General features: G+C 44.3%; 1 non-coding gene across 1 annotated transcript; it reads left to right on the top strand.

Moving 5' to 3' along the window:
• Positions 1 to 14,984: 14,984 nt before the first annotated feature.
• On the top strand, positions 14,985 to 15,057 carry TRNAL-CAA (transfer RNA leucine (anticodon CAA)). Its single transcript has one exon. It is a non-coding gene; the product is annotated as a tRNA-Leu (tRNA).
• The last annotated feature ends 8,787 nt before the right edge of the window (positions 15,058 to 23,844 follow it).

Raw genomic sequence — 23,844 nt, 5'->3', positions numbered from 1 at the left:
ACGAAATGCTTGAGCTTGAGCAAGTTCTATGTTTGAATCTGTTGATTCTTTTTTCCCTTTGCCCTGTTTGACCCACCTGGTTAGCTAAATAGACAGAAAAGCCGCAGGAGAAAGGTGGGGGTGCCAGATTAGACTTGTGCCCCAGGGGACCTTTTCGCAGTCACTGGAGGAACTGCCCGTGGCCTCGGCACCTTCCTTGAGGGCCATGGCCATGTCTAAGAAACATTGTTCTCCACAGGCTGCATAAAGAAGGATAATTTTCTCAGCTAAATCTATTTCTCAAAAGAAACCATTTAAGTTGTATTCGTGGCTTTGCACCACAAAATTGACAGGTGACTGGCCACTCATGACACTTTACGTGTATTCGCAGGCTTATTCCTTGGAAAAACACTTTTATGTAGCACACAATGAGTAACAGAAGTGCGTATCGGGAGGCTTTAATATTGCTCTACAACTATTCATTTACACTTTTCATTTAATTATTTTAGATGTTTATTAACTAATTAAAAATTATGTAATTAGGCGGAATGCAAAAAATAATCTGAGTATCTCCGAGCGATGGCAAACAACATTACCTTCGTTCTGTCTAGTTACATTGCATTTACATATTTATAAATCTTGGTGCACGATAGCTAGGACACCCTGTAGATCAAAAAACAATATTACAATTTTCATAATCATCTCTTGCGGGTTATTGGTGGCTATGGGTGCTTCAAGTTATTTTTTCAGTATGGTACAAGCAGTTTTGAAGTAAAATTGTTTTGCATCAAGGGCATGTAATCTAGAAAATCAAGCAAAAGGTCAAGCTGTGTTCACTATTCAGGTGTTTAACTAAGAAGCAGCAGGAAAAGGACACAGGACACAACACCTAATAAACAATGCAAAATTTGAAAATCTCAACTGTACACGAAACCAGTTTTGAAAACGCAGAAAAAAGCCCCCAGCTTACGTCGAGTACACCCTCGCTATATACTCCAAGTGAAGTTGTTACCGCTACGCTTGGGCCCCATATGAACGTAACCATCGACAACTTTGAGCAGAATATCAACACCACTAAGTGAACTGGCCTTTGAAGACTCTTGATATGAAATCCTCAATGACTTGTTCTGGCGTTTAATCTGTCGAGCTCAATCTGCATTCTCAAAAGTTGGCTCTCGGCCACAAGTTCTGTAAACGCAACATCAGCTTAAATCTCAAGATTGGGTTCACCTGTAGAGAAAGTGGACAATCCATGGCAAACATCATGAACACTCTTACATGTTAACCAGAGGGTTCACTCATGCAGCCATGAAATTATGTGATGCAGACACATGATATATTGAAGCTGGTTTTGTGAAGTGTTTCATGCTTCCAAGGCTTCTTCTCTAGTTGTGAAAGCTTTCTCCGCTAGCTAAATAAGCGATGAGAATAAAAAAAGAACTTCGACATGCTCACAATATGTTGGCCATTTGTAAGTAACCAGCAGTCTTTTTGGGCTCCTAGGTTGCCTGGTGCAAATCTACTACGCCACAGTACTTGCATTACCCAGTACCAGCCACTTTAAAATGCAATGTGTTCAGAGCCCTTTCCCTCTGTTTTTCTGCTTTGGAAACAGTTTACCATGTGTTCAGTAGGCGTCGAGAAAAGGGACAGAAAGCACTGTGCACCACTGATTTCTAATATGTTTTGCTGGATGCAGCACACCGCACCAGATGCAGGTGAAGCCAGTGGAAATGCGGTGTCATGCAGTCGCTTGTCCTGGAGGCAGGGCATACGGTGGACTAACTAGTGCGTGCGATCAGATAATATTGCTGCCGAAAAAAATTTCTTTGTGGTTTTTCACATTTTAGGAGGTCTCTACATGTCTGGTAAGCATTTTTATGACAATCTGAACCCGTATATGATAGTGTTCTCTTACATCAAGTTTTTTTCTCATTTACCAGTGTTTCCATTGCACGGCACTTATGTTAGCGGCACTGTGGACACTCCAATGGAAAAATTCTGGACACCTCTAAACACTGCTTGAGTAGCTTATGGCGCATCAGGCAGGCATGTTAGGGGAAGAAATGCAACACACCCGTGGAAACGAAGTGCTGGTGCAAAGTTGTGAAGCACCAACTTCTGGGACAAGGTTGGCTTCAGTCGAGGGCGCTCGATGTGCTGTCCACCACCTGTACTAGAGATCAGTGGTATGGACCCTTTTATACTGGCTTTCTTTTCCGGTCGGAACCTTGGCAACAGCTTCCGCCATACTTTTTTGAACCTGCAACATGTGCAGAGAAAGTGACATCACTGTGCGTTGATTGTGTGGCTTTATTTTTTTACACATTCTATCAAATCATTAAGAAATATAGTTCGCACATTTTTACTACTGTATATAGACAATCTAGTTGCTAGACATGCGAAACATTACCATCCCTCTGACAGAATGCAACAATAGAAGTATACACTGGAAAGCTGCATTAAAATTTCAATTTATGTGACACCGTATGAGCACACAGTATGCTTACTGTATGCTCTAGCCCTGTGTCAAGTAAAAGTTAATTGTCAATCGTTTATGGTGTATTTCTACTTATTCTGAGTCATCAAACCCCAAGTTTACACATTGTTGGCCTTTGAATGCCTATGTGATCCGTTTCCTACTTACACATGCAGTAATACCACTGTAATTAGGAAAAAGACCTAGAAAAAGAAATGCCGTGATAATCTTCCACATTTGCAGAGGGCAGGCGCAATGGCCAATAGCATGTGGTTGAAGCTACATAAATATTCAGTTTTCACATAGCTTAATTGTTCAGCAAGTAATAAAGAGGTACGCTATGCGCCTCTGCATGACCAATAAAATCTGACTACTTGACACTGCACTAAGGCTGCTGCTCGATAGTGTTCGGCAGTTCGGCTTTGGTTTTCTGATATACAGAACTTTAGGTACCAGTAGTTTACTTTGCGATAAAATGGAACTTGGAGCACTGGTAAATTGCGCATAAATAATACGACAGCAAATATAACACAAGGATAGGAATATGAGGAAAAAGTACATACACATTATGATTATAATGTGATGTGATGCCACAATGAAACAGAAAGCAACGCAGAGAGGTGGAGTGCACTTCCATGTCACCAAGGTTATTGGACAGGCAGTACTTCAGAAGTGCCCACAACACAGTCAAACAAGGCAAAGCCGCATTTCCTTGCGTTCAACACAATGCGTTGGCGGGCTAGTTGGTGCGAATCCATAAATACTTTGTTTAGCGCAAAACAATGGACACAAGAAAGACGACCCCCCCCCCCAGCACAATACGATACCCTCAACTGACATCACTTTATTGCGTCACTCCTTTATAGATAGCAGAATGTAGAAGAACATGTGCAATGAGCACCATGTGCAGGAACCACCAACATCCGATCACAAGAGCGCACTCAAGCGACGGAATCCAAAAAACCATATTGAGCACTGCACAAGGGTAAAGAAGGCACACCAATTTACTGTGACCCCAATGACTGTATCAAGAAAGCTCCCGATAACTCTTGGGCGGTGGTATCACAGCACTTTTTCAAAATAGCAGTATCACGAAACGTGGCTTTGCGCGTCCATATTTTACAATGTTGAACCAAATGGGAACCTGTGCTTGTTGGTATGGATCGCTCATGTTCGCAATGTTTCGTGATACTACGATTTTGAAAAAGAGCCGTGATACCACCGCGCGAGAGTTATCGGAAGCTTTCTTCATAAAGTCATTGGGGTCACAGTGCATTAGTTTTGCCTTCTTTAACCTTGTACAGTGCTCAATATGGTCTTTTTTTTTCTGTCGCATGGGTGCACATGTGCTCTTGTGGATCGGATGTTGGTGGTTCCTGCACATGGTGTTCACAGCGCATGTTCTTCTAGATTCTGCTGTCTATAAAGGAGTGACGCAATAAAGTGATGTCAGTTGAGAGTAGCGCCTTGTTCTGGTCGTCTTTCTTGTGGCCGTTGTTTTGCGCTGATTTTTCGATGATTTTTCGAAAGAAACGCTGGCGAAGCGTAAAATGCTTTGGGATTCCGCGAAACACGAAAGGGAGGACGGGCATCGCGTGCGCTTGAATTACGACAAACTGCATGTGGACTCTGACGTGCACACGTGGGATCAATCAAGGCGCAGCCGTGTGAAGGTTCCGTATCCTAGCAGACGCCCTACTGCTGGTACGGATGACTGACGGAACACAAAATGTGATTCGAATGCCTTCCGCTTGATCAATTTGAACGCTAGAAGTTTAGTAAACAAAATTGGAGACTTAGAATATATCCTGGCTAATTACGATCCCCATGTGCTTGCAATAACCGACACATGGCTGCGGCCCGAAATACAAGACCAAGAGCTCGTACCACCTAATTACAAAATCATACGAAGAGACCGCGATGCTCGTGGGGGGGAGTTGCTATTGTATTCAAGGCCGATATTGACTGTGTGCAAATTACTGGCATTCCAACACATGAGAGCATCTGGTGTGAAATTAAGCTATATAAAACAAGGATAATTCTTGGAACTGTTTATAGACCGCCTAAATCACCCATTTCCTATCTTGAAGATATGCAGCTTTACTTAGAAAGCCTTAAAAATCGCAGCTGTCGCATAATCATTGCTGGTGATTTCAACTTACCAGGGATTGATTGGTCCACGCTTAGCGCTCAGCCTCGCGAAGATGGCCATTGTGAACTACTTCTAGAAATAGCTTGCAGTAAGGATTTACAACAGGTAGTTCATGAGTGCACACGCGTAGTTGGGAAATCAAGATCTGTATTAGACTTGGTGTTCCTAGACGGGCGATTTGAAGACTACGACGTATCGGTTGAAACCGGCCTCTCGGATCATAAGCTAGTTTATGTGGAGATAAAGTCTACCGCTGTACAACCGAACGCTGGTTGTACTACGGATGTTCTGTGCTTCGATAGAGCCGATGACACAAGCATTGTTGATCATCTTTCGCTGTGTTTTGATGAATTAACTTCAATGGATGACGTCAATGCGATGTGGATTGCGTTTAAAGATATTGTTTTTTACTGCGTGAACAGATTCGTGCCAACTCGGAAGAAGAAAATAAATAAACGGAACCCGTGGATAACCCGCGAAATTATACATTTAAAGCGGAAAATTAACCGTGAGAGACAGAAGTCAAACAAAGATCAGAATAAAATTTCGGCGCTAAGCTCTATATTGTGCACAAATATGGCTGCTGCTAAAACAAATTACTATGACGTGACATTAACTAATTTTATGAAGCACGATCCGCACCGTTTTTGGCGCCATTTGTCGCATAATAACGAAGGTCCAAGTGTCATTGTCGCTAATGACGAACTTGTGCCGGACAACTTGCGTATGGCAGTATGTTTTAATGATTTTTTTCAATCTGTCTTTACTGACCCTTCTGCAGATGGTCTTTCTCCCCTCTCTCTAGAATCCCCGTACACTTCACCAATGCCTAATGTTCAGGTTTCGCATGAAGGCATTGTAGCTCTTTTGCTTAAAATTAACGATAAGAAATCTGTAGGTCCAGACGGCATACCAAATGCCTTTCTGCGCAGATATGCGGAATGGGTAGCTCACTATCTAGAGATCATTTTTAGTTCTTCGCTGAAACAAAAACGGGTCCCAGATGATTGGCTGTTCGCAAAAGTGGTTCCGGTTCACAAGTCTGGTGAAAGGCAACATATTGGAAACTATCGGCCAATTTCACTCACGTGTGTATGCTGCAAGCTACTTGGACACATAGTTTCAAAGTCAATCTACACCTACCTTGAAGACAAGAAAGCTTTTTTTCCCAACCAGCACGGGTTTAGACAGCACCTTTCGACTGTCACACAGTTGATAGAAACGATCAACGATTTTTCAGCTTCCTTGAACAATAGAAAGCAGGTCGACGCTATATTTTTAGATTACTCGAAGGTTTTCTATCTGGTTGTACATAATGAATTAATTAAAAAACTGATGGAAATGAATATAAATTATGATGTTGTTATGTGGATCCGCTCATATCTTACATATCGTACACAATACGTTCAAATAAATGGTAACAAATCTAACCAATTGAAAATAACCTCAGGCGTTCCACAGGGATCCGTTTTAGGACCACTTCTTTTTCTAGTTTACATAAATGATATTGCTCATAACATAAGTAACGACATAACCACCCGGTTATTTGCAGACGATTGTTAACTATATCGTGAAATCAATAACCAAAGCGATCAGGCGTCACTTAGTCAAGCCCTTAAAGCTGTAGAAGTCTGGGCCGCGAAAATAAAATGAAAATTAACGAATCTAAATCAGTCATGCTCAGAGTTACAAACAAAACAAAGCATGTTATTGAGTGTAATTATGAGATGAACTCAACAATTCTTACCGAAGCTGAAACGATAAAATACCTAGGTTTAACAATTTCGAAAGACTTAAGTTGGAAATCACACATAGACAGAATTTGTGGAGCTGCAGAAAAAAAGTTATGGTTCCTTCGCCGAAAATTAAAACTAGCAACGACACCCGTCAAACTACTTGCATATTTCCCTTACATTATACCAACGTTAGAGTGTGCCAGTGTCATTTGGGATCCGTTTCAATCCGGAATTATAAACCGCATTGAGAAGATACAGAGAAAATCTGCAAGGTTCATTCTTTCCCGGTATTATCGCACTGACTGTTTCCGAAATGCTTCAGTTGCTTGATTTGCCTCCACTGGCTCAACGGCGGAAGTTAGCTAGACTTAAATTTCTTTTTTTTTTTTGTTGTCGAAAGGCCACTTTAATATTGAAACCACGTCCTCTCTTGCTCCCAGGCAGGCTAGAAACGTCAGATCAAGCAATCATTGCATGTTCTCAATTCCAAAAGCATATCTGGACATGTACGCTTACTCCTTTTTTCCGCGAACGATTAAGGAATGGAACAGTTTGCCAGCGTCTGTTTTGCAGTCGAGTAGCATTGAAATCTTTGAGGAACACGTTAAAAACCTTTTATGAATTTTAATCTTAGTGGTCCCGTGCAAACATTGTCACACTATTCTAGAAATACATACAATAGTCTTTCTTTCATGCTGCTTCCAATATCGCTGTCACAATGTTAGAAACATGTATTTCTTAGCCAAACTATTGTTCTTGTATTTCATTATTTGTTTCGCATTGTATTTCCAACATTCATTGCTTCATGTCCAATTTACGTTTGTAAAGTGTTTTCATTTTTTTTACGCTATGTGCAAACCAGCTGTACCCACCCTGTTACGGCCAAGACGGCCAACAGTATTTGGAAATAAAAATAAATAAAAAATAAAAAAGTAATTATGTATTCCTTGTGTGTTGTTTGAATCCCACCGATGGCAACGGTTGTTGTGGTCGCACCGATGGCACGACCTGTTGGGAACTCGGCGCTGACGCCCGTTGTTGCACCTGGGTCGCAAGCCCCAAGGGTAGCGTTGGCCTGGCGGCCTGGGGTACAACTGGAAGCATCCGAAGGTCCCGGCAAAGCGTGAGTCGACTGGTAACAACAAAACAACTTGTTTATTTTAACATCGCAAAGAGTTGGCGGTCAGGTTGACCGAAGTAGAGAGACGGGAGAGCACTTTACTCAACAGAAGAAATCGGAGCCCTCCTTTTGCGTCCGGGGGCAGCTGTTTTTATACTCTCGCAGTTGAGGGCAAGAAGGAACCCCTCAATAGACGAGCACGTGATTGTACAATGAGATAAGGTGACGCATACTGTCGTGGCGCCGCCGGTCGGGCACAAAGAGGAGAAGGTAACTCCTACTGTCGTATCGCCGCCGGTCGGGCACAATGGCTGGGAGGAGAAGGTGACTCCTACTGTCGTATCGCCTCCGGTCGGGCACAATGGCTGGGAGGAGAAGGTGACCCCTGCTGTCGTATCGCCGCCGGTCGGGCACAATGGCACATACACTCACACACGCACATGAAGACACGGGGCATCGGAACATGCCTGGACGCGCTTGGCGGGGAGCGTAGCGGCGACGCCGAACGGGCCAAAATGTCTGCCGCTTTGTTGCAGTCGCGCCGGCTAAACCGCGCGTCGTAGGCGAAACGTAACAGTGTGTTTGAAGACAGCTCCACACGCAGTAGCGATTCCAGTATTGCTGCCCAGTGGTTTAGCTCGCCGCAGTTTGAAGTGCCACAATATATAAGGAGAGGAAACTGTATTATTGGGGGCGAAGAGTTCCGGAGTCGCCATCTATAGGAAGCGCCTCGCTGGCATAGTATGAGGGATCACGCGGCGCGCTCCTCATAGGTTTTGCTGTCAGCGCTCACTGGAAACACCACGCGCGAGCTCTCCCGGACATTTCTGTAAGTACTTTCGAAACGAGGGTAGTTTTTTACTGTCTAAATATTAATCTTGGGCAAACTGAAAGTACAGAATTGTTTACAGACTCTATCTCTTTACCGAATACGTACAGTGAACGCCACTGCGCGCGGGCGCCGCGATGGAGCCTCCCGAACCGGCTTCTTGCGTGAAAGGTAGGTAAACGCTGAGAGCAAACTATGTGAAATATGTTCTTATACTGTTTGTATAACTAAATGGAGCGTAATAGAATGAAGCCTCAATACAGCGATCGCACCGATTCGCAAAGACCAACTGCGCGTCTGCATGCTTGTCCGCGCACTGTTTCGCTTTCGCCGTGTGCGCGTTTCGCACCGTGCCATGAGCTTTAGGCCGCAGAATATGAGCATTTGACAGTATACAAGCAACCATTGTTGGGTGGGCGGTATCAGGGCTGTTCAAAAATACTTTCATTGTAGAGATTTCGACGCCTACGGGGACGGGCCGTCACGACGATCCAATCTTTTTTTTTTCTTCTAAATTCCTGGACATTTCAATATTATTTCTCGAGTTGCGTCGCACTGTGTGTTCATCGGTGTTCTCAGTGTGTGATTTCCCGCTGCATTTTTTGTAATCCAGTGCATTAATTCATAACACAAACATGACCATATATATCATACTTTTTTATAGTGTGCTTCTTACCGCTCCCTTTCCCCTCCAGCGAACTTGCCAGTATCTATAGCATCGACAAACCCCGGCCCTCAGTCCCCAGCAGCTGCGAAGCAACTGACCACGGCGGCGGTCAGACCTGCGACGCAACAGAGGGTGCTAAGAATCCCTGGCTCCGGACAGGCCGCAATTGGAATATGAACCTGGCAACGTTTAACGCTAGAACGTTATCTAGTGAGTCGAGTCTAGCAGTGCTATTGGAGGAATTAGAGGGCAGTAAATGAGATATGATAGGGATCAGTGAAGTTAGGAAGCCAAAAGAAGCATACACAGTGCTGAAAAGTGGGCACGTCCTGTGCTACCGGGGCTTAGCGGAGAGACGAGAACTAGGAGTCGGATTCATGATTAATAAGAATAGAGCTGGTAACATACAGGAATTCTGTAGCATTACCGAGAGGGTGGCAGGTCTTGTTGTGAAACTTACTAAGAGGTACAAATTGAAGTTAGTAGAGGTCTACACCCCTACATCCAGCCATGATGACCAGGAAGTCGAAAGCTTCTATGAAGACGTGGAATCGGCGATGGGTAAAGTCGAAACAAAATAGACTATACTGATGGGCGACTTCAACGCCAAGGTAGGCGTGAAGCAGGCTGGAGACAAGGCAGTGGGGGAATATGGCATAGGCACTAGGAATAGTAGAGGAGAGTTATTAGTAGAGTTTGCGGAACAGAATAATATGCGGATAATGAATACCTTCTTCCGCAAGCGGGAAGTGGACGTGGAGGCGCCCGAACGGCGAGACTAGAAATGAAATAGACCTCATACTCTGCGCTAACCCTGGCATCATACAAGATACAAAATGTGGACGTGCTCAGCAAGGTGCGCTGCAGTGAACATAGGATGATAAGAACTCGAATTAGCCTGGACCTGAGGAGGGAACGGAAGAAACTGGTACATAAGAAGCCGTTCAATGAGTTAGCGGTAAGAGGGAAAATAGAGGAATTCCAGATCAAGCTACAGAACAGGTATTCAGCTTTAACTCAGGAAGGGGACATTAGTGTTGAAGCAATGAACGACAATCTTGTGGGCATTATTAAGGAGTGTGCAATAGAAGTCGGTAGTAACTCCGTTAGACAGGATCCCAGTAAGCTATCGCAGGAGACGAAAGATCTGATCAAGAACCGCCAGTGTATGAAAGCCTCTAACCCTACAGCTAGAAAAGAACTGGCAGAACTTTCGAAGTTAATCAACAAGCGTAAGGAAGTATAATATGGATAGAATTGAACATGCTCTCAGGAACGGAGGAAGCCTTAAAGCTGTGAAGAAGAAACTAGGAATTGGCAAGAATCAGATGTATGCGTTAAGAGACAAAGCCGGCAATATCATTACTAATATGGATGAGATAGTTCAAGTGGCTGAGGAGTTCTATAGAGATTTATACAGTACCAGTGGCACCCACGATGATAATGGAAGAGAGAGTAGTCTAGAGGAATTCCAAATCCCACAGGTAACGCCGGAATAAGTAAACAAAGCCTTGGGAGCTATGCAAAGGGGGAATGCAGCTGGGGAGGATCAGGTAACAGCACATTTGCTGAAGGATGGTGGGCAGATTGTTCTAGAGAAACTGGCCACCCTCTAAACGCAATGCCTCAAGACTTGGAGCGTACCGGAATCTTGGAAAAACGCTAACATAATCCTAATCCATAAGAAAGGGGACGCCAAAGACTTGAAAAATTATAGACCGATCAGCTTACTGTCCTTTGCCTACAATGTATTTACTAAGGTAATTGCAAATAGAATCAGGAACACCTTAGGCTTCCGTCAACCAAAGGACCAGGCAGGATTCCGTAAAGGCTACTCAACAATAGACCATATACACACTATCAATCAGGTGATAGAGAAATGTGCTGAATATAACCAACCTTTATATATAGCTTTCGTTGATTACGAGAAAGCGTTTGATTCAGTCGAAACCTCAGCAGTCGTGGAGGCATTGCAGAATCAGGGTGTAGACGAGCCGCATGTAAAAATACTGAAAGATATCTATAGCGGCTCCACAGCCACCGTAGTCCTCCATAAAGAAAGCAACAAAATCCCAATAAAGAAAGGCGTCAGGCAGGGAGATACGATCTCTCCAATGCTATTCACAGCGTGTTTACAGGCGGTATTCAGAGGCCTGGATTGGGAAGAATTGGGGATAAGAGTTAATGGAGAATACCTTAGTAACTTGCGATTCGCTGATGATATTGCCTTGCTTAGTAACTCAGGGGACCAACTGCAATGCAGGCTCACTGACCAGGAGAGGCAAAGCCGGAGAGTGGGTCTAAAAATTAATCTGCAGAAAACTAAAGTAATATTTAACAGTCTCGGAAGAGAACAGCAGTTTACGATAGGTAGTGAGGCACTAGAAGTGGTAAGGGAATACATCTACTTAGGACAGGTAGTGACTGCGGATCCAGATCATGAGACTGAAATAATCAGCAGAATAAGAATTGGTTGGGGTGCGTTTGGCAGGCATTCACAAATCATGAACAGCAGGTTGCCATTATCCCTCACGAGAAAAGTTTATAACAGCTGTGTCTTACCAGTACTCACGTACGGGGCAGAAACCTGGAGGCTTACGAAAAGGGTTCTACTTAAATTGAGGATGACGCAACGAGCTATGGAAAGAAGAATGCTAGGTGTAACGTTAAGGGATAAGAAAAGAGCAGATTGGGTAAGGGAACAAACGCGAGTTAATGATATCTTAGTTGAAATCAAGAAAAAGAAATGGGCATGGGCAGGACACGTAATGAGGAGGGAAGATAACCGATGGTCATTAAGAGTTGCGGAATGGATTCCAAGGGAAGGGAAGCGCAGCAGAGGGCGGCAGAAAGTTAGGTGGGCGGATGAGATTAAGAAGTTTGCAGGGACAACATGGCCACAATTAGTACATGACCGGGGTAGTTGGAGAAGTATGGGGGAGGCTTTTGCCCTGCACTGGGTGTTAACAGGCTGATGATGATGATGACTCAAGAACAACCACCACGCTCCTTTGAAGTACCACATCTATGGGAAATAACCAGACGACACATACAAAGTGAAAAACATAAATACGAAGGTGAAGAACTACATACGTGACACTTCATTTGACAACAGGCCAAGCAGGCTACAGCACAATATAACATCTCTGAATCCCGGCGCCCTAAGCCACACAAAACCAGGACGTAATGCTTATGCCTCTTTCTGCAAAAGAGGTAATCCTGCACACCTGAGGACGTATTGAGCATTCATAAGGAGAAATTTAGAAAAAAAGGAAGACAGCGCGTTGCACTTTTATTCTTTTTATACCCCGCTGGGATTAACAAACACAAGTGCCCGCAGACTAAAATTTAATGAAAATTATCTTGACGCGTAAATAGTGATGTCTGATATAGCTACAGCCTGACAGCCAGATATATCTTGCGTAAATCTAAGGAGGAGAGGAAGTCCTGAGGGTTTAAGTCTCCGCTAAGTTGCAGATGCTTGCTGCATAAAGAAGCATAAGGGTTATTTTCGATTCATCGTATTTAAAGGGACACTAAAGCGAAACAATAAATCAGTTTAGACTAATGAAGCATTGTTTGAGAACCTTGCAGGCAGTCATTTCAAAAAAATTGTTTGATTATTAGATGAGGAAATGAAGGTCCAAGTATCAGTATTTAAATTTCGGGTCGAAACCCCAGCGCCGGCACGTCAGCGTGACGTCAGGGATTCCAAAGTATGCTTTCGCATTTGGGCCGCGTTTGCTGAATGAAGGTTCCCGAAACTTGCGATGTTTAATATTTGGTTCCTTTAGAACACAATGTAGTCAATCTGTACCACTCTATATAATTAGTAGACCCTAGAAGATGCCATCAAAATTCAAGACGTCACAGCCCCCAGGTGCGGGAACTTAAGTAGGCGTCGCCACCCGTATTTCGTTCTTGCGCTTTTTCTCGCTTACCAAACGTTTTATCGTTGTAAGAGTGGCGTTTTTGGCGTTCTAGAACGGTAATTTACTGATGCAGAAGAAATCACTTTTCACTTTAGTGTCCCTTTAAAGCAAGTACCAAACATATTGGAAAATACCGGTGTGGCACTGTTTTTTTTTTTTTTTGTTCATCAAGCTTACAATTTCTGTATGGCTACTCATCTTCGTTCCCTCACATTCTTGTGTTCACTGAAGACTAACGCCAAATGTGGGCAACGAAATATTTCACGTATCGCGGCGGAGTGCCCTCACCTCCGGTTATATCGGCTTTCACTGAGTCCTAATTTTCTTTTGTTTATAACTAACTTATCCGCGACAGTTCGTACGACAGTGTCCTGTGCTTTCAAATATTTCAGAAATCTTCAATAAAAACTTACAGACTATTTCACAAAGCTAGAACAGCAGCTTCGGCTTGTTCGTTTTCCATCGTGGTGTCAACAGCGCAAAATGTAGAATGGACACGAGACGACAAGACGACCACAACGAGCGCTGACTTTCAAAAACGTATATTTGAAAGAAACGCGGCAAAGAAGGGATCTTTCTTTCAAATAAACGTTGCTGAAAGTCAGCGCTCGTTGTGTACTTCTCGTTTCGTGTCCCCGTTTGATCGCGCTGTTAACACCGGGAGAGTATTTAACAAACTCTCTTACCTATTAGGCAGCTCACGCAGTGGTATAAAATCTAGGAAATCTCGATGGACACTTTCGTGACTGTTTAAGTGTCTTAGCGAGTACCTGAACTGTAAGTATTTATAGATGCCTAACTCTCATGGCTCTGATAGTTAAACATCTGCTAATATGCTTTCTTATTGGTTGCGAAGCAAACTTGCAAGGCTCCCTTACTACCGCTTGCGTACGTTTAGACAGACAGCATTTTATTGCTTTGATATTGTTAGCGTCAGTGTGTAGATTTACCCACTAAGAGCGTATTTAAGAGTAATATAAAATGTGATATGTTAATTTCACTGCCTTATCAATTATACTGATTCTGGAGCAGCGCTGATGCTGTCGCCGTCAGTCACCGCCAGCGCTGCTATCATCGTGCTGTACCGTTATCCACAGCGCATGCGCCGCTCGCACGCATAGGCTTAGGGCGTCTGCTGAGACGCAAAATGCGTTCGCCTGTAGAACTGCCGAAGTGAAGCGGACCATCTACGAGGTGCTGACGTGGAGGAACACCTCCTAGACAGGGCAAGGACGGTTTGTGGCGATCCGTGACGTCACGCTACATTGCATGAGTACCATAGAATATAATTGTGGGACGCTCCCGAGTAAGCCGCGATGATTTTGACGTCGCCGCGCTTTCGTGCCGCAGGGCTTGGCGATAGAAATGTCGGTGCGAGTGGCCTGACGCCATAACAAAGAGCTCATAGGCCTGCCACCTACGAGGCGCTGACTGGACCCACACTCAATGAACCGATGAATCGGCTCAGTGACGTAGATGGGCCAACGTTTACCTTCCACTACTGGCCCCAGTGTTGTGAGCATTCATCCCGTAAGGACACTAGTGTTCCGGCTGAGCTGCTGCGTGTGTGTGTTGGTCCGTGTGAAACCGGCTGCAAGCGTCACGTTCGCGTTATCTAATCGGTTGCTGCGGGCGCTGACCATCACCTACGGTTTCTCATTGACTTCGTCTTATGCGCCATCAAGACGTGACGCAGGCAACGCCACCGATGGCGCTTGTCGAGCCAGCGTTGTGAGATGCCTGGTAGCAGCCCGCGCGCTGTTCCAGGAGCTAAATAGCAGTTTGCTTGCAAGCTGAGTCGTGTCGACGCGCAGGTCTGGCATGTTGTTCTAACCTATTTTAGAACAGCGTCCGAGGTGTTCAAGTGTGATACTATCAACACTTGGCCAATTGTTGGGTTGGGTTTGGGTTGTTGGACTTGGGTTTATTGACCAGTTGCCTTCACCCAAAAAGATCACGTTCTCGTGACGCCTGCGGCAAAAAGGACGTTCCACGTCAGCCGCCAAGGTCTGTGAGTGGTGGCGCTGGCTAACACTCCCAGGGTTCTACTAGGACACATAAATACCCAAGGAAGTGGATGGGAACACAGCGCCGCGGTAGCTCAATTAGTAGAACATCGCACGCAAAATGCGAAGGTTGTGGGTTCGGTTCCCACCTGCGGCAAGTTGTTTTTTCATCCACTTTAATTTTCATTAATTTATCGCTTTTTATTTCATTTATTAAGCACAAGCAATTTCCCCTATGTTGTCCTTGGTGTCAGTGTTTGTTGGCTTCTTATGATATGACTAATAAAAATCGGGCCCCTCGGTTAACCCCCTTTCTTCTCGTTTATTACATAACGAGGGTCTCGAATCCGGCAACATTGATGCCTTCAGGTAGCATATGTGGGTTTATTGACCAGTTGACTTCACCCAAAAAGATCAAGTTCTTGTGACGCCTGCGGCAAAAAGGACGTTCCACGTCAGCCGTCTAGGTCTGTGAGTGGTGGCGCTGGCTAACACTCCCAGTGTTCTACTAGGACACATAAATACCCAAGAAAGTGGATGGGGAAACAGCGCCGCGGTAGCTCAATTGGTAGAGCATCGCATGCGAAATGCGAAGGTTGTGGGTTCGGTTCCCACCTGCGGCAAGTTGTTTCTTCATTCACTTTAATTTCCATTAATTCATCGCTTCTTCATTTCATTTATTAAGCACAAGTAATTTCTCCTTGGTGTCAGTGTTTCTTGGCTTATTATGATATGACTATCAACACTGCTGTCATTTTGAAGGCGCCATCTTTAGTCTGCAGTCACTATGCCGAGCATGTAATGAAAACCGGAACACTTATTACGCACGACAAGGGCTTCATACCATGCACGACTGGCACAATGCGAATCTGCGCCAGCAGCTGCCTACTTATTAACAGCACGTAAATACATAACGCCGAAGCATCGAAAGGCGTGTAACGCTTTCCATATAGCCCGAAAGATAACTTGTGCTGCTAAACTGTTTATAAAAGAGAAAGAGACAAAAAAAACTACCATCAAACACAATGCCTCCAGTTTAAGACGTGTAAAGGTTATCCCCGGAACGACAAATTCATTGTTCTCTATTTTTTTCGCCTAAGTTGCGAAGCTGCGAGTAAATGAGCTTATCGCAGGTCTCATGCTCCAAAAGCGTTTGTGGTTGCATATATATAGAAAGGGTGAATCTAGATAGTTCTGCTAGATATTTCTTCAAGTCTCGTGTTTTGCTTGCGGTAATAACCACAATTATTCAGATTGGTTGCCAGGAAGCTTAAAAATACTGCTACTATTAAACTATACGAGAACGGCAGCGCACACACTACTGATGCGAGGCCCGCAAACACGGCCTTTCATCCAAGTACGCTAGCAGTTATTCAACTATACGTGTCCATTTGAAAATTCTTAATGCTAACACAATTTCGAGATATATACGTAAAGCGTGTCACGAGAATTTCACTACACATGCGGCGCAGCATTCATCGCGGCTGGATCGAGCGGAACGAAATGAGATCTATCACACTGGCTGCCCAACACACACATTCCGCTTAGTGGCAGCTCAGCATCAAGTTAAAACACGGTGTACTTCCTTTATTTACGCGCCAAAACTATAACGCTAAAACCAACAAGCCCGAGTGATCGCTCTTCGTAAAACATTCCGTATAGTAGAAGCGAGAACAAGAGCGCGTTATCAAATCATGTGAACGACAAACGGACACTATACCCGAGTCGCCTGCGCTACATGCAGCCGGTTCGCGTTAGGAAACGCGCTCACGTAATCATGAGCTATTCACGCAGAACTACTTTGCTAAAGCTTACCGTTCAGTGTAGCTGACGAGTGATGCCACAAAGAAGACACGCCTACACAGACACCAACGTTCAGGCAAACAGCGCACACCGCTACAAGCGTTTACGTGCCTGGCGCACTCGTGGAGAATTCAAATTGACGCGGACACACAGCACACCACCGCGCATGCGCAAGAGCTCCGCGCATGCGCAGGAGCTCCGCGCGCCGGGCATGCGCGCTCCGAGGAGTGTGAGCACCTTTTCCGTTTACTTCTTTTTTGTCTGTTTCTCTCTCTCTCTGCGCGCCATGCGCGCCGGTACGGGTTGCTTTTCTTTTCCATTTTTCATCTTTCTTCATGGACGAAGGAAATGCGCTGGCAGCTTGTATTACAAATGTTGTGGGCAATCGTGTGGATGGATGAATGCGCTGTTTGTAAAAACCGTTACAAGGCCCTTCAGACGCTTCAGACGCATTATCGCAAGCTACGATAGGTAATACAGCGCATTTTTAGCATATCTTCCAGCGCACCGCCAAATGTGATGCCTGCACGTATGTTAGTGCTAATTTTCCATTCCGATGATAGGTCAAAGCAATCAGTACAGCATTGAGGTACTCATATGCGTGTCTGCGCAGGAATACCGCCGGCGAAGTACTGGGTGGGCTCAGAGAATTTGGCACATATTTTTAGTGAATGAGAAACTTTAATGAGTTTATAATGCAGCATATCAGTCAACCAAAAACCGACCGATGTTAGTGATGCAGCCGATATATGAAAACAATGTGAAAAGTATCTGAGAATCGGACGACACACAACGCGCACACCACATGCGCGAGATCGGTTCATCGCACACTCACAAAGTTCGTGTTGTCAGCTACAAATATTACAAGTCTCTGTGCTGTTTGCTTGACGCCTGTTTGGAATCCGCTTGTAGCTAAAGTTCGCGTTCATACCATCTATTATCACAATTGTATCGGCGTTCTTTTTTCTTTATTCTAATGCCGCAAAAGTGATGCTATGACAACTGTGAAGACTGTCTTGGGATTGCCGAAAGCGACTACGTAAATCATATCATGTGGTCAACAAATGCGGAGGTATACACTATGTGTATATTAATGTCTACAAATAGGCTCTACAGCAATCTCAGCAGTATACAACTTCAGTGGCTTATATCAAACGCAGCTCCGTATTATCCACCAGTACCTGCAGGCGCTTGGTTACAGCGTACACGGGTTGGGCCCAGATTAACGATGTTTGTCTATTGTCAATCTATACACGCCTTGTAAACCTGAAGCAATAAGAATTTTACAGTATCGGCTGTTTTATACTTCATCTTACGCCTTACCACTATCGGTATACGGGCTGTTCGCAGAAGTTAACGTGACCTTTGGTGACGTCCCAACCTATGGCCTTCACCGGCGGTGATACAGGAAACCGTGGAAAATAATTCGAACTGAAAAGATGTATACGAGGTGTTTCACTTAATTTGAGCCAGGCTTTAAGATATGCAAATGCTACGTAGCTGGAGAGAACCAAGGTAATGTTGTTTACCATCGCTTGGGGACACTCAGATTATTTTTTGCATTCCCCTGATTAGGTAATTAACGTTAATTAATTTCTCAATTATATTAATTAGATGGAAATTCTCAACATTAATTAACTCCCGATATGGGTTTATGTTCAACGCGTGCTCAATAGAAGTGTTTTTCCGAGCGTGAAGAAGCCCGCGATTACACGCAATGTGACTCGAGCGGCCGGTCACGCAGAAATATATATATATATATATATATATATATATATATATATATATATATATATATATATATATATATATATATATATGTGTGTGTGTGTATGTGTGCGTGTGTGTGTGTGTGTGTGTGTGTGTGTGTGTGTGTGTGTGTGTGTGTGTGTGTGTGTGTGTGTGTGTGTGTGTGTACGTGAATGTATGCGCGTGCGTGTTTGAAGAACTACGTAGAGTGGGAATAGACAAAAAGAAATTAAATTTTGTCGACTTTTGTCTATAGAAAGTGTATAGACAAAAAACTGAGAAAAATAAATAGACGCTGTATCGACTTTCTTCTATAGGTAATCTATAGAGAGGAAGTAGACAAAAAAGAAACAAACACCTTATCAACTTTTTTATATAGACCGTCTATAGACTGCGAATACACAAAAAGAAATAGAAATCTTAGCGACTTTCGTCTATAGAAAGTCCATAGATAAATAATAGAGAAAACTAAATAGAGCCTCTATCGACTTTTGTCGATAGGTAGTCGACAGAGGGGAAGTAGACAAAAAGAAACAAACACCTTATCCACTTTCGTCTATAGACAGTCTATACACTTTGTATCAACAAAAGTCCAAATCAATAGAAAGGCATAGTCGTCTATAAAAAAGTATATAGACTTTCTATAGACAGTCTAAAGTCGTTTTTGTAAGGGGAGGAAGCTCAAAAAACGTTCTGTGACATCCTCGAGCAGACGAGCCCCGCCGCCCAGTTGCTCCACGTGGCTTACCGGTGTGGAGGGCCCACAGACAAATTTTAATGCATGAAGTCATTTGATGAGGTAGCTGCGGATATATTTGCCTAGTCGCTTTGTTGCATGCATGTCAAATGTCTCTTTTTTATCCTCTCTCCAGAGCTGTTCTACCTCCCTGTCCTCCAACCTCCTTTTCATACCATTCCAGCCTCCAGCATACTGTTCAGGCATGTTATCAGAAGACTGCTCTAGACGGTTACTGAGGTCAGCACTAATTTATTTTTCTTGCTTTTCATTAAATGTTTAATATATCATAAATTAATTAATTTGTTTATTTACTTATTTATTATTTGCTTACTTTCTTACTAAACAATTGTTTACTGCTACTTTGCTCATTGTTACTGGCTTCGTTTACACTTTAGCTTTTTTTGTACATTCTGCGAATACGCTGCAGAACATAGCGTCAGCCGTTTGTTTTTACAAGCGCTCAAATGACGAGACGCGGTACTGCCCAGGTGCAATATTCTTTACTACAACGTCAGCGGAATAGCTTAGATGTAGAATCTTGCACTGGCAATCTATGAGTCCTGAGATGAAGTACTTGCGGAGCAGTGCCTTCTTTTTTTCATTAAAGCTATTGCAAAGTACACTGGAGATTCGAGATATGACACAAGCACACATCAAGAATTGCTAGGGGAAGTGGGTCCATAACAAGTTCCGCCACAAAAAAAAAAGCAAAAAAAGACGCGGAATGGTGAAAGTGCACTCTGTTGTCGTTAATAGCCGTGGCACCAACCATGAAATTCTGACAAGGAGAATGTGTCGGAGCTGCGACAACGCCAAATTCACTGAGCGTGAGTGCAGCTATCCCCGGTAAGACGTCTTTACTCGTAACTCGTAATGCACTCCTGCCTCAGCAATTGGGGTTTATTCGCGACGCCGATGTGAAGAAATGCCAGAGGAAAACGGGATGGGCTGACCCAGCTAGGTGCGCTCACTGATACGCATCACCTTCGCAGAATCCAAATTACGCGTTACGCTACCTTCGCCTGGTGGCGTATGTATATATATATATATATATATATATAAATATATATATATATATATATATATATATATATATATATATATATATATATATATATATATATATATATATATATATATATATATATATATATATATATATATACAATGCTTCCACGAGGACTTGTATTACCATAACCAGGTGCGTGCGTAATGAATCCCCTGAGGCTGGGCCATTTCGACCACCTGTTATGTTCCCGTTTCTTTTTTTCTTGACGCGATATTTACCGAGGTAACGCTATTTCTTCCTCCTTTGTCGTCCCTCTAAGCAGATGAAGCCCCTCGGCGTATATCATCTTTAAGGTGTAGTGATCGTGGTCTCCCACTGTGCATGCCGGCTTTCTGACACTATTCATCGTTACATGGGCTTGCCGACAGGAGGGAGTGCAGCACAGAAAGGACTAACGGGTTTCTTTTTCATCCAGTCCGACATTTGGCGGGTGAGGCCGACGTTTCCGCACAATGAGCCATGGCTGTTGAAATCTCAGCTGTAACATTGCGTTGTCGAGGTGTACGCACTCGGACGATTTGTTGCTGGATCGCGCATGTGACGCGTTGAAGAACTTGAAATGTCATCGCGTGCGCAACAGGCCATATTAATAAAAAGCTACAATAAAACAAACATGCCAACCACCCACAGGTGCTGGAAATTCTGGTCTATAGGTTAGAAAGTCTCAGTTTCGAATTGCACATCTGAAGGTTCTGAAGCTCGGTGAGTACTACCCTTGACATACGGGAGGGAGCCAGCTACTTATTGAGGTCGGTTTCCTTCAAACTCATAATTAGCTAGAAACGTAGTATCGTTCTTTGAAAGCAATGAGCCATTTTAAACAATATTATGCCGAAGCACGGATACTTCTTTAACTTGTGCAGAAAATTTTATCTTCTGCACTCCGACATCAAACCTGGTCTAATGCAGCGATTCGCACAATTAACACACCATCGTTTGGCACTCTTTGGCCATTTTTGGCCCTTGCGCCCGAAAACATCACATAATCATCTAAGCATTCAGAAGTGCGCGGCCCGCTTCATTCGTACTAATTATTCACGTCAAGGCAGCGTCGTGGGATGCCGTTCCCGTCCTACAGAAAGTTAACCCGCTTTGTTCTCCAACTAACGCCCCGTATCTATATTATGTGCTTGTCCTAAGTTCCTAGAGCATATTTTCGCTAACATCATTTGAAATTTTTTTCGGGGAAATAACGTTTTGTCGCAACACCAGCATGGCTTTAGGATAGGGTTTTCGCCAGTTACAGAGTAAGTCAGCGTATTTCACTTTCTTGCATCCGTCATTGACAGGGCCGGCCAGGTAGACTTAATCTTCTTGGACTTCAGCAAGGCTTTCGACTTTGTACCACATGACAAATTAATCGAGAAACGTCACATTATAAAAGTGCCTGATTTTCTTATTGTCTGGTTTTCAACGTATTTAGAACAGCGTACGTAACCAATATGTATCTATAAACGGTGAAGATTCTTTTTACCCTTCCGGTCACATCTGGCGTCCCTCAGGGCAGTCTGCTTGGGCCGCTGCTATTTCTGTTATACTGTAACGACATTGTTGGTGCTAAACATCCACCTGTGCAGATTAGCATGTATGCGCATGACAGCATTATTTTCAATAAGATCCGGTCAGCTGATGATCAGGTTGCACTAAACACGGCCGTTAACAATATCCTCACGTGGAGAAAAAGATGGGGTATGAAACTAAACTTGGAAAAGACAGTTCTACTACGCGTTACTAGAAAACTCAATCTATTTAAATTATCGTTTTCTCTGGGTTCAGGACTAATTACAAAAGTAAACGAATATAAGTCTCTAGGTGCGACACTAAGATCAACTTAAGCTCGAACACGCATATTTCTAATACTGGCCGCTCTGCCTTACGTAAACTCTGCTTGATACCTGATACTTACTTTAGGCACAAGTGTTCTGGCCCGGGTCCATCGAGGCCGGGTATATTAAGCTTCGTGTTCGGCCATAGGTTCCAAGTCCCCTGCGATGTTTCAAATGACAGCGTTTCGGTCACAGTTCACAAAGCTGCCGTGGCCGCCAAACCGGCGCGAAGCGAATAAGTGCAAATATAGAAGAAATAAACGGCCTCAAACTACGACCTTTTTTGACTTGGTGAAAATCTGTATGTGAACTTTACAACTGTTGTCGCTACGTTTTTCCTTATTGTTTGCGTGATGCTGAAAACCTTCACATCAGCTTGAACTCTTCCTCTTTTGCGACAATATCTTGGAGGGGTGGGGGTTTTCTCACTAGAAAGTCGTCGCAAGGTATGTCAGTAGAGTCAGTCTAAACCAATTTCGTATATCTCAAATGCCTGAAAACATGCTTGAATTGTCCGCGATACACGGGTTTTGATGGTCGCTGCAGGTGCTGCACGTTAAAAAACCCCAGGTGATCCAAATTCCCCCCCCCACGTCATGCCTAATAATCAGCAAGCGGTTTTTAACAAGCATGTGACGCACCCTCCGGCGTAATCTTCTTTGGCCTGCCAGGCTTGGTGGGCAACATTGGTTACCGCACCAAATAAACACCGATGAACACAGCTACTCGCAGTCAGTCACAATCACCCCCGCCACGCTGCGAAGCGTCACTCTCACGGAAATGTCTTGAGCCCCACCCCCCTCCCTCGTTCACGAACCCGGGCGGATGATGACACAGGCGACGGGTCCCACGTATCGACCCACGCCGCCGTTCGCGGAGAAACACCGCCCCCCGTTCCTGCCTACATGCCGCTGTACGGAAGACTCTAGCCATTCGAGGGACATGGGTCCACCTGGCCACCCTACAAGGAGCAAGTCCACGTGTTCTTCCGGGCAAACGACACACCCGAGGCCATGCAGCGGGACATCTTTCTGGCCAGCTGCGGGACTCGCGTACACAATCTGCTGCTCGATTTGCTCAAGCCAGCCACAGCGCATGTTGAGACGCAGAGTGTGCTGCTCACCCTAGCGCGCTCGCATTTGGAGCTGTTGGAGCTCCTGGCCCTGACAATGCGGTTCCCGTGTAAGCATCGCCTCGAGTAGTACACTCGGCCTCGAGGCTGCCAGTCCACAGCTACCAGCGGGTCTACCATCTGCTCGGCAGAGAAATCGGAGCTGTTACTGTACAGACGGACTCGCAGAAGTCGCAAACCAGGCAACTACACAGGAGATCTCACCCATCGAGAGGAGATGCAGTTAAAGACGGCCGATGGCAAACCCATACCCAAGGTTGACAGGATCAAGGTATTGGGGCTCCTTATCGAAGCCAATGGCAACAATGGAGAAACCCTCAGAAGAGTGGAGGGAACTGTAGCGCAAATCATGAGGCTAAGCAGAAGGATATCAAACAAACTTAGCGGAACGAGAGAGGAAAACACGATCAGGTTAATACAGGTCTTCGTAACAAGTAGAATTTTATACGTAGCGCCGTACTTGAAATGGCAGGTTGCGGAAAAGATCAAACTAGAATGCCTCACTCGGAAAATATACAAAATAGCCATAAGGCTACCGATCAGAAGCAGCACGGACAAGTTGCTCCAATTAGACCTACACAACACGATAGACGAGTTCATTGAAGCGCAATGTATGGCACAATTTG

Source organism: Dermacentor variabilis, chromosome 2 (assembly GCF_050947875.1).
Source record: "Dermacentor variabilis isolate Ectoservices chromosome 2, ASM5094787v1, whole genome shotgun sequence".
Lineage (NCBI taxonomy): Eukaryota > Metazoa > Arthropoda > Arachnida > Ixodida > Ixodidae > Dermacentor > Dermacentor variabilis.
This window is presented reverse-complemented; position numbering and strand designations above follow the sequence as displayed.